Source organism: Atta colombica, unplaced genomic scaffold (assembly GCF_001594045.1).
Source record: "Atta colombica isolate Treedump-2 unplaced genomic scaffold, Acol1.0 scaffold30, whole genome shotgun sequence".
NCBI classification, from domain to species: Eukaryota; Metazoa; Arthropoda; class Insecta; order Hymenoptera; family Formicidae; genus Atta; species Atta colombica.
Window position 1 is genome coordinate 801,495 of NW_017259404.1, and position 12,809 is coordinate 814,303.

Sequence of the window (12,809 nt, forward strand, 5' to 3'; positions counted from 1 at the left end):
ATAAAATAAAATAATATAATATTTATTATTTTCTACAATATCCGTTCTTTATAGCTTTATAGCACTATATTATACTTTCAGGTTAAGAAGATTCTCCAATCTTTTTTCTAAATAAGAATTTGAATATTGAGGAGCTTATTTTCTCATAAATATATTGAGAATGTTTTCAGATTTTTTGATTGATTTGACAGCTTTTCTTCAAACGATTTTCTAAAGAGCTTAAATTCTTATAAAGAAGAGGATTTTAAGATTTTAATAATTTAACTGTTTTAAAGAATATAAGAATTATATATGTGGATATAAAAGGAAGATTTAAAGATTTTGGAATTAAAAAAATGAAGTTTTACTGTATCATTTTGTTTGTAATTAAAATATGTAGTCGTTCTTGAATTTTTTTCGGATTTTTTTGATGGCTACAGATACTTGAATTTTGAAGTTCGTAGCGCTACAAACTTTTGTTTCGATTCAATAGAACAGACTTATGATATTCTATAACTAGACGTGGAGTGGATGGAAGTTCATCTATATTTACAAAAAAGTTCAGGCAAGTTCAGCTGCAAAGAATAAATTGTTTCTCATGTGCCTCGACTGCTATCTTAAGCTGTTTCAAGATTTCTGATATGCTTTTAAGAATATTCTTATTTATTCTTCACACAGTTTTCTTCGTAAAACATAATGATCAACATATATATATCATTCTGTTAAATCCTTTCTCCTTTTATATTGCAACTTTTTACATGAGAAAAAAGAAAAACTTTTTGAACTTCTTGTCTGAAACACATTTAGCCCAGATATAAAAAGACTAACTTCTATCTAAATTTTAATGAATCTTTCATTCTCAATATTAACCTTTATTTTTATCTTTCCCACCTTTAGAATCCTTCAAATAGCTTTTTCAGAATTTCTATATATATTTTATAATTTTTTTGTAAATTTGTTCTATAATTCTTAAATTTATATGTGAAAAATAGAAGTTTGAAATAATAATAAAAATATTCTAAGATTTCTCATTTTATAATTAATAATAAAAAAATCTGATGAAATCTGATGAAATAATATTTTTTCTTTTAAAAATCTTCATAAATTAAAAATATGAAAAATTCTTAAAGACAACAATTTTTTTTCATTAGAATAGCAATTCCAAATTCCTATTTTTAAAAAAAAATCTGCTTTTATATTATAATCGTTCTTCATTAATTATTATTTTAACAAAAAAAGATAATCTAATATCACAAAATAGTGACAAAATAGTTTTTCCAAAAAAAGAAATCTAGAGTTTATAGAAAAAATTAAAATAAAATAAAATGTTTATCAAATAGTAATAATAAATTTTTTTAAACAAAGATCTGGCGTTTTGTCCGTAATGGATTGTCATGAATTCTGGATCGTGTAAAGTGGGCTGTTGAATTCTATCCGTTCTCTTTACACTGTTTACCGCCTTATCCTCTTCTACCTTGTCTCAACGGAGCATAAATGTGTTTCGAGTGCGGGAAGTGCAAGGAGTACAGTTAGGACGAACCGATCTGTATACAATGCGTCCCAGATCAATGTAACGAGTTTTAAGAGAAAGAGAGAGGAGTGGAGAGAGAATTAATTGCAGGCGATATATTTATCTTGCTTACCGTTAATATATTCCTTGATAAAAAATTATTATCTCTATATTTTTTAAGAATTATTCATATTTCAGACTTATGAATATTTCTGAAAAATACTTTAAAATTTAAGATTTATCATCTTTAGATTTTAAAAGATTTCTTCGGAAATTATTAGAATGACAAATCTTAGAATATTTCAGAATTAATATAAAGGATATATACACATATAAAGGATTCTTTATATCTTCACGTAGAAAAGATCCCAATCGACACAAACTAAAAGTATAACATAATATCTATGTTATATTACATTTATAATATTTAGAGTTTAGAGCTTTGTTACTTTTATATTTGGTGTCAAGTGGAATATAGACTTTCTCAACACTTTTAAGAAACATCTCAAATCTAAGAAAATTTTTTAAGAAATTATTATATTAATTAAAAAAAAAATTTTTTTTAATTTATGTAAAAACTCAAGAGAATGAAGAATTTTTTTTTTAATTTTCATCAGAGTTAGTAAGTAAAATATTAATAATCTGCTTAGATTTCTAAGATTTTTCATTCTATAATTAATAAAAAAATGTATATAAATTTAAAATCTGAAGAAACAAAATGTTTCTTCGAATATTCATAAATTTAAATATGAAAGATTATTCATATAAATATTTGAGTAGAATATTATGATTAGCATATCTATATTAAACTATTTTGTCAGTCGACTATCTGCAGTTAATATCATGGCATATTTTCATGTAAACTCTGATAGAAATCAAGAACCGATCATTTCGCAACCATTTAAACAGAATACATTATTCAAATGACACGTTGTATTCGATTTTTATCAAGTCAATTTGCCATATTTTGTTAGCAATTTCTGTTATATTTTTACATATAAAATGTGATAGGTACTTATAAAATCTATCCTTGACAGATTTTATTATCTGGAACTTTTTTATGAAATGAATATGTTTCAATACGTTTTTTATGTTTCGAAAATTATATCTTTTGTAAATATCGAGCCATTGAGGTCAAGCAGAATATCAATATTAATATAAGTTATTAAATCAAATATTGATCTTATTAAATAAAAAAATTATTTTAAGGTAAACCGCTTAAATCTTAACTAAAAGATTGCGATAAACGTAAAATAAAAATTATTTACTGAGAAAGGTTTCGGGTCAATCACGACAGATCCATCATTCTTTGCGTAAAGATTATTCAAATTTTGACTTTGACTTAAATTTGGATTAATTAAAGACGCAAAGATTGCGAATTAGAGATTATAATTCAATCAATCAGACAATCTTAATTTTAATCCGTTTCGTTTTAATTGGCTGAATTATAATTTTCAATTCACAATCTTCAATGCGTATATATATATATAGTGTGGTCTTTAGACAACATGAATTTCCGCGATGATACATTCATACTTCATTATATTTACAATATAAAAATAATGATGGGAAGGCGAAAAGTATGTAAAATGCCAGCTAATACACTTTATTTAAATAAATTATGTACAAGTGTGCTTCAAGCCGGATCGAGGCGTTCGATCCACGCTTTCATCGCTTAGAACATAAATTAAAGTGTTAATTTCTTTTACGATAAATTGACTGCAAAGGCCTTCGCTCTCTCGTGTCCTTCGAACCATCCTTCCACGTTCCTCCAACCCTCTTTAGGTCTCTTTCCTGAACGAGTCTCTTCTTCGGTTATTATCCCGTTCACGAGATGTGTTCACGCAGACATTGTTAGAAATTATCACAGTCTGTCTATTTACAGCGTTAAACGTTAACGTGATGATTCTAATCTAGAGAATTAACATTGCCTTTCGCTCACGTGTCTCGAATACTCTGTGCCATGCACTCGCTAGCGTTTTAACGTTCAGAAAAACTCGAGGAAAAAACACCACATACGCCCATACCTAAACGCATACATACATACGTGCACAGACACACACATACACACGCATACATAAACGCTATAAACATGGAAATTTGTGAAACGGATAATACTTTAACTGTACGTGCGAATCCCAAGGAAACGCTTTTCGTGATAGCGAACCCACTAAGGAAGTAAACTTACATATTAATACATATATATTACACACACACACACACACACACACACACACACACACACACACACACACACACACACACACACACACACACACACACACACACACACACACACACACATATATATATATGTGTGTGTGTGTGTGTGTGTGTGTGTGTATATATCTACCAAATATCGGACAACTTAACAGCGCGAAATCGTATAGTTGCATAGTTAAGAGCAACAATGCTGTCTGATTCAGAATTCGTGGAACTTTGTATTGCTGTCCGATTCAAAATTCGTAGAACTTTGCGTTTACATCATAGATGTAAATGCATAATACAAATAGACGTAGAACGATATTCACAGTCTGATTTCATATTAAAGAACGTAATAACGGAAAGCTATACGTTCATTTCGTTGGCTGCAATCTTATTTAACAGTTTCTTCAGTCTTCAAACATTTAGATCTAACTAAAGTCCGATTCCATCAATGTGAGATTAAATTTAATCTCGGTTCAAGTAACTCTTTATTTTTTCTGATTCTACTAAGATTAAAGTTAATCTATATTAACTAATAAGTCCATTAAATTTAGATTTCTGACCGATATTTTTTGCTCAATTATATACTTTCAATTATATACTATTATATAACTATGTTATTTAATTTTAATTGAAAAAAAATTGTTTCTCGTAACTCTTTCTACTGCAATTTAAGCAAGAAATAATACTACTTAAGGTAATCTTAAATGCAAGATTATAGCGCTAATAGCACTGGCTTCCTACAGAAGAATACGACGCCAACGAATGGTGGGATGGGTGGGATGAAGTAATAAACATCTATGAAAAAATATACTATCGCTGGTTTGCACGCAATCATACTGTACGTTTCCGCGACATTCTTTTATAATATAATACTATTTATATTCTATCTATTATCAATAACGATGTATAATATAAATAAACAATTTGTGCATGTGCGCATCACACAGAAAAATATTTTATTTAAAAAAAAAATTGATTATTTAATCTACCTTACACCTTTACTAATTATCTTTAACAAAGACAATAGGATAGCAAGTAGGTATCTTAAAATATATCTATTACAAATTTTTAGAAAAACTCGTTATTAAGTACTCGAAACAAAACTTAATTTTTTTTTTTAAGAATATTATAAAATTGATCAAATTCATAACATTCAAAAATTGAAATGATTTTATGTAATAAGCAAAGTGGATTTGTTTTAATTTAATAATCTTGATTGAAGTATTATAAATTTATTAGAATTCAGAATATTTTAAATACATTTAATACTTGTTGATAAATTTATAATAAATTTATATGAATTTTTAAAACACTTGAAACAAATAACTATTACTTGTATTTAGATTGTATTTTTCTGTGTGAAGAGATAAAGTGTCCGTGTATTATTTTTTGTATCACATCCAACTATTCGTTGAAGCAGTTCAGCGAAACCATGCTCGATCTATTCATATTAAATCTACGATATCAAATCTACAATTTGCATGTCTAATCTTCTCTAATTGATCGATCAGAGAGAAGATAAAAAATTGGATAAAAAGAAAAAATTGCTAGTTCAATCCTCACTATATCAAAACTGGACAGCATTTTTGCTCCCAATCGTATCATAGATTTTGTTTATCATTATGTATTTACATCTAACGTACCTACATACAAAACGTCGCATAATAAAAATTCTCAGTATAATCTCTTATATTTACATACACGGTCATTTAAGAGAACGCAGTCGCCATTCCTCGAAATTTTATTTCAATTATTAAGTTAATGTTTAATATGATTTCTCTTTCAAAAAATACATAACTCAGAAAGGAGAAATGTTGCAAAAATAAAATTTTTGCAATTATAAGAATATCTTATTAAACAAATATAAATCAATCTCTTAAACAAATTGGATAATTTGTATCTAAATTAAAACCTATAGATTTATTATTTTAATTTCTCTCAATCATACAGATAGGATAAAATCACGGTGGAGAGAGGAAGAGTAGAGAGGAATGGTGCTGTTTGCTTAAAGACCGAAAAGTTTGTAATTACATCATATATATAACTTCTGATTTAGGCAAATTCCCGTTTGAATAGGCTATCTGATCGTTGAATGAATACACTGACGTCGTTTTAGCTTCATGCCTGAATTAGTTACTCTCGAATCGAATATATCGCATGCAAATATTCTTACATCGTAACAATTGAATAAAAAAAAATAGCCAAAATTATTTTCAATTAATTAATTATTGAATTTACTATTAAATTTACTATTAACTTAGTGTATATCTTTTAATAATTTAATCCTTTATTATTCTTAAGTGGTTACAAATACTTAGTTCGAAATCACAAATGCCTAGTACGATTTAAATTTAGGCTTTCCAAACGAATTATTTAATTTCATATAAAAAAACAAAAATGACGTCGAGTGTACATCCAACTAATCACGTGATCTCTGCCTCCTAAACAGAGTGCGGAAGTTCGTTACAATGATCAATCTTTTCCTAATTGAACGAGCTGAAATTTGTTCAGGTTGGTCAATCAATCGAGTGACGCAAATAAAAAAATTCAAAGAGAGAATATATATCTATATTCTAGTGTCTTAAACAGAAAATTAATAATTTTGAAATGGACTAATAAAAACTAATTCATCGCAATTGTTTTTAGCGTATAATCTTTAATTTATCTTCTCTGCTTTTTTAGAATTTCTTTCAATCTTTTTTTTTCTCGATTACGAAGACTTTGTTATGTTGGCTTCCATTGTTATAAATTTTTTAAAAATCAACTCAATTCAGAATTCATTTTGGTGGATCTCTTCTTATCTTTCGAATGATTACTCTTAATAAACTGTAAAAAAAAGATCACGAAATTCAACTCAAATGAGGTAAAACCAACTCAATCTCAGAATTAAATATGGCGAACTAACTGTCAGGTTGCGTCAAGAAATATTTTAACATTCCTTTAATATCTTTTTTGTGTTAAATAAACATTGAATTAATTTTTATAAAATATTTATAAAGTTGATTAAATTATTATTGGTAGTAAATGAACATAATTGTCAGTAAAAATACTTTATAAACACGAAGAAATAAATCTATAGCAGAACAGACTGATTTTAACATTTGACTGGACTATTCTATAAAGTAACGAGAACTCAATAAATTGTTGAGTAATAATTTTGAGATAATCTCTTCTTTGTCTTCGAGTGAAATAGATTTAATAATTTCTAATAGGGCAATTCATTCAATTTATTTGATCTCGTTACTTTGTAATTTAATTAATCATTGAAATTTTCTATCATATAGATCGATTGATTAGTATCCTGAAAAAAATGTTTGTCGCCATGATGTGGCAAAGTGCACGAAAATGGTTAATAGTTTAATCTTAAAGATGCTTTTTTTTCTCAATTACATGAACAATGTTGATGACACATGACATTCAGCAACGATTTTCGGAAAGACTTTAACGTTTCACAGTTTAAAGAAAGTTTAGACGAAATAATAGTCTACTTCGATACTCTAATATAAACAATAATTTATTGCGAAGCTTTTTTAATTATTAATAGACTGATTATTTATATCATTGACGTGTATCAGCAGTGGTTTGATAGAGATGAGATAATACCATTATTTCTAATAAATATATGTAAAATTTATTAATAAACTTTGTAAATCAATTGAAGGCGCGCGCTTGATCACGGTTGCATCATCCTAACCAACTGGTTGCGTTTTATCCAAGAAATAAAGATTGACTACCTCACATGGAAACATTGCGAATACTAAAATAATAAAAAACATACGAGTACCGTATAATCTAATCTTATACATCTCTTTATCACATTCATTTATATATACTGAGAATGACTACAAAGTTAACCAAAACATGTTTACAACTTGATTACTTAATTACTAATTAAATATGATAGATACAATTCAATAATAATCGAAATTAATCGCGCACGTATTACAGCGCTAATTTCCTATTAGCCAAATTTATTATTATTATATTTTTTAATTTTTTTTTTTTAAAGATCCAGTGAGACAAGGAATTGCAGTACCTGGGTAAGATCCTTTAACCTGCATAATCTACGAATAAGATTATTTTATCTAATGAACAGGAATAATATTGGATCGTAGGAACATTCAGGATCCATAGTGGAACAATAGGGGAAAACTTTTAAAAAACCCCTCGCAGGATTGCAGGCTGTGACAATCACATAAACTAAGATTTTGCTGCAAGCAGCGACATGAGAATAATGAAGTGAACGCTGAAACATACCAATCGAAACAGATGACACACTCCCTAGAATATTTGGGGCAATCATGCCTCTTAACCATGGATACAAATGCAGGAAAAATTACACATATATATACAAGGTGCGGACGGAATCAAATTGCGAGTCCACGGATCGAGCACAGAGTCACTCGACGCTAATGGTTTTGCACTATTTGACCATCTTCGCTTTCAATAATTTATTCAGTTCCTATTACTTTTAAGTGTTCTGTTACTTTTACGTTATATTCATGTTCATTTACTACTAATAATGATTTAGTCTCAACTTTGTAAATATGCTTATGATTGTACCGGCCTATCATTGAATTACGTAAATAATTCAATGTACCTTTCTCTATTGATTTGATCTCCATGTATGATGATGCAGATTTATTATTATACGCAGTATAATTATACGCAGTTAAATAATCCTTGTGGTATGAGTTGAATATCTAATATTAATATAACCATATTTCAAAGCGGTCAATCATATACTTTAACTAAATTTTTACATTGTATTATATGTGAAGTTATTCATCTAATTAGTGAAGTAATTCGTCTAATTAGGTTTTTATTCTTCTTGACTTGATTATGCTTCACTTAACTCAAAGATTGCTTCGCGCAATCTTCAGATTTAATCCTTTCCACTTTGAGTATTTTTTAGTGTAGAAAATGGCGGTAGCTAATTTATAAAATGATATAAACTGTTTAATACATTACACGAAATATTAAAATATGTAAGTGACAGAAAGGTATTGCTGTTACCGTGTCGGAATTCGAACTGAGAACGTAAACTGGTCTCCGTAAGTCTCCGAATAATATTAGGTATCAAAATATTGTTAGAAATGATTTTAAAATTTTGATGTATTCAATAGGGGGGGAGGGAGACAACCCGAACAACTAAGATCACAAAAATTTGAATTATACTAAAAATTTTAATCATTTTTAATCCATTATTGGTCAGAAAGCGCTGAGAAAGAAGCAAATACAGCCGCGGAGAACGCAGTAAACGCGAAGGTTATTCATACAACAAATATTATGATGAAATCACACGATGCTCGATTTCTTAAATGATAAGCATACATACTTACTTTGATGCATACAGTCTGATAAATAACTATGAACGTTTGATAAATAACTATGAAATTAACAATTATTTCTTTTGATTAATGCATGCAAGGAAATAAGCTATGAAGTAATTCATAATAAATATAAAAATCATTTATATGCAGCACTCATGAACGAATTCTAGCATACATCAGAGTAGGCATGGTTGTATGCATGCTACCATTCAAGAAATTGTTCAAAAGCATCGCGTGATTCCATCTTTACATTACGTTCAGTTGTTTCTTTTTATTATTGTTTCTTTTTTCTCTCTACAAATGATTTCGAATCAAGATCTATTAATAATTTTTCTTTATTTTAACGCTGTAACAAAACATATTTTAATTAGTTTTTGGTACTCACGAGAACATAAACCGATGATCTCCGTGAGCCTCCGAATGATGTTATGTATCAAAATATTGTTAGAAACGTTTTAAACATTTCGATATTATTCAACAGAAAAGACATATGCTTGATCGAGAAATTCTGTATCAATTTGTAAGATGCCATTTTTCTGCCAAAATTTGTAAGATGCCATTTTAATGTCAGACTTTGTCCGCCAAACGCGCGACAAATCTTGTTGGAAACGTACACATATTTCACTCGTCATAAGATTAATGATAGAACTTTTAAAAGCAGTTTTTTTTACCGTTTCTTCATATCGCTTATACATATAAAGAGAAATAAGACAAATATATAACGCATTTACAATTATATATTAAATTATAATTAAACGATGACTCTAAAATGTAATTACTTTAAAATTCGTAAATATATTTAAATGATCGCTAAACCGAAAAATTTGTAATTGTTAGAATCATAACGACAAAGATAATAGTGACAAATAATAATGACAAAAGTAATAAATATTTCGCGAGAGAAGATTCGGGAAAGTCATGAGCGACCGGTTTGGAGAATACAAAATCGAGGAGTCGGGACGCCGAGTAGCTCGCCACTCAGGGATGTGTTCCAAAACTTAAATCTGTCAATTCTGAATATCTTTAGTCAACATTTGATGACCAACAAGGATAAAATGATACTTAAGTTGATAGAGTTGAATTTTGGAACGCAACTCAGTGGGTCTTGGTGTTGGTAAATTTATTTTAGTTTTCCGACCCCATATAGGGGTCATCAGTATCATGCGTATCAATTTTAGCTTTAGACCCTCTTCGGAGGCAGAGGCTTACTTATGTTTTTGCACTTGATAATAGTTGCATTATTACTCTTTAGAGTATTTGTCAACATTCAAGGAGACTTACAGTTTAAGGGGATGTTAAAGTCGTCCTACTTTACCATCATTTCCACTCAATAAAAAAATCTCCGAATTGGATTTACGGATTATAAAATAAAATTATTATTACAGAAAAGTACACACAAACAGGACCTCAGCTGTACTAGATTTCATGAGAAAATCGAAAAAAAGTTCATTTACTTTTGCTTGTACAGCTATCACCTCAGGTATATTTGCTTAATATAAGAGTTTTATGCCCGTATTCATAGACTACACTGTTAGAAATGTTCTTATATTTAATTAACTTTTAAGTTACACAATTTGAATTTAATTTCATGACATTACATTAAATTTAATATATTTATAACTAAAAAGTATATTTGTGTACATAAAATTTAATGTATTTTTCATTAAAATTTATGAAATTTAACGTACTTTTCATAAAATTTTATTAAAAGTACATTAAATTTCATAAATCATTCATTTCATTTAAGTTACTACTGTAAGTTACTAACTTAATTTTCAGTTAAATTATATTACTTTTAATTTCGTTCATAACCACGAGCTACAGTTACATGTAAACGAAACTCGTGGTTACATTTCTAACAGTGTATGTAGTATTTACATGCATTGATAAAATCGTTTTAGTAAAAACCGTTTTAGTTAAAATCGGTGTTAGATATCCTAAATACTGATATTATTAAAATCATTTTAGTAAATCTAAACTTCTTCTAAAACAGATTATTAATTCGTTTTAAAAAAGCCATGTAAACGGTCTTTAATCAATTTAATGTATCCAAATTCGACCAACTTTAAATCTTAAGGTTAACAAATGACAAAGGATATTTCGTCTCAAGTTTCGTATCAAGTTTTATAAAACTACTTTATTTTTGTGATGGGGCTAAAATAAACCTAATCGTGTAAAGATTTTCTGTCGTTTGAATCATTTAACTATGTTTAGAATACAATTCCCTCTAAAATTATTAAATTAGCCAAGTATTACATTGATTACGGACTTAAAACCTTCTCTCTAAATTTGAATCAGTAGATAATTACTGATATCAGTGCCAAGTATGCCACTAATCAGTGAAATTAAATATGAGATTCCTAATCTTTATTTGGTGATCTAACTAATCTTGTTTTAGTGCTTAAATTCAATGAATATTGGAAGGTTGAAATTAACGTAAATATCAATATTTATTATTTATATTTATATCAGTTATCTAATGCTCAAATATTTTTCCTTTTTTTGTTGAACTTCACTGATTATCAATAAAAGTATACCATTGGATAATTAGTGACTATTCACTGATTCAAATTTAGAGAGTTTGTAATTTATGTAATTGGTAAAATAATTCCACTTGTCAAAAATTTTTTTATACTTATTGTTATCACTCATTTAAATTTCTTGATTTTTTTTCGCGTGAAGGTTATATTGTAACCGGGATTGATACATACTCAGGTCCACTAGCGTATTATAGCGACATTGGTTGAATGTCGATACATGTGAAAGCAATGTGCACAAAGATGATTGTCTGTCGAAATTTGAATGTAATCCTTATAGAAAAAGATCTAAGGACAAGTGTTACTTCAATAATCAAATTTGGATATTACGTTTAAAATAATTTTATCTATATATAATTAAAATTTCAAAGACCCTAGCGGTATCGAAATGAAGATATTCACTTCCAAAGTTTCGGCTTTTACGTAAACTCCTATACCAAGTCTTGCCGAAGCAACATTTTAATACTTTGCGACGAAAATCAATAGATTTAAAAAAAAATAAATATGTAAATAAATATGAAAATATTATAGAAATCTTATGAAAAAAATAGGGAAGCCTGACGATGCCGTTTCTGAATTAAAGTAATTGAATTTGTAATTTGATGGAATTTTCCTTCTTGTAGGCCGAATGGCGAGACGGGACATGCTTGTCATATTTCAACTGTCTTCAATATGAACTAATGTTCGTACATACAGAAATGACATTTATGCGCGCGCGCGCGCGCGCGTGTGTGTGTGGTGTGTGTGTGTGTGTGTGTGTGTGTGTGTGTGTGTGTGTGTGTGTGTGTGTGTGTGTGTGTGTGTGTGTACATTCGTCTCAAAAATTTCTCGTGCGGAGGCATATTCGTAAGTTATATCATGATACAAAGGGTATACTCGTCCGATGATAACCTATTGCGTAGATATAAAATAGAGGGAGTAAACACGTGACTAACAACAAGTTACGTTATGCAATATGGTCGCAAATTACGACTGCGAGCACATTTGTTAATAAAATTATTATATTTGACAGATTAATAATAAAATCAAATATATTAGCTAAAAAACAGTAGATTAACATGAAATGTAAAAGGCTGTAAAAATTATTACCGAAAAACAAAAAATAGTCTGATTAAATATTTTTCGAAAGACGAAGAGCGATTTGCATGATGTGAAGTCTGTGTAAATCAAGACATTTTTGTTATCAAAGTATTATTTCATATTACACTTAGTTTAAACAATAGTTTAAATAATATTATCTCG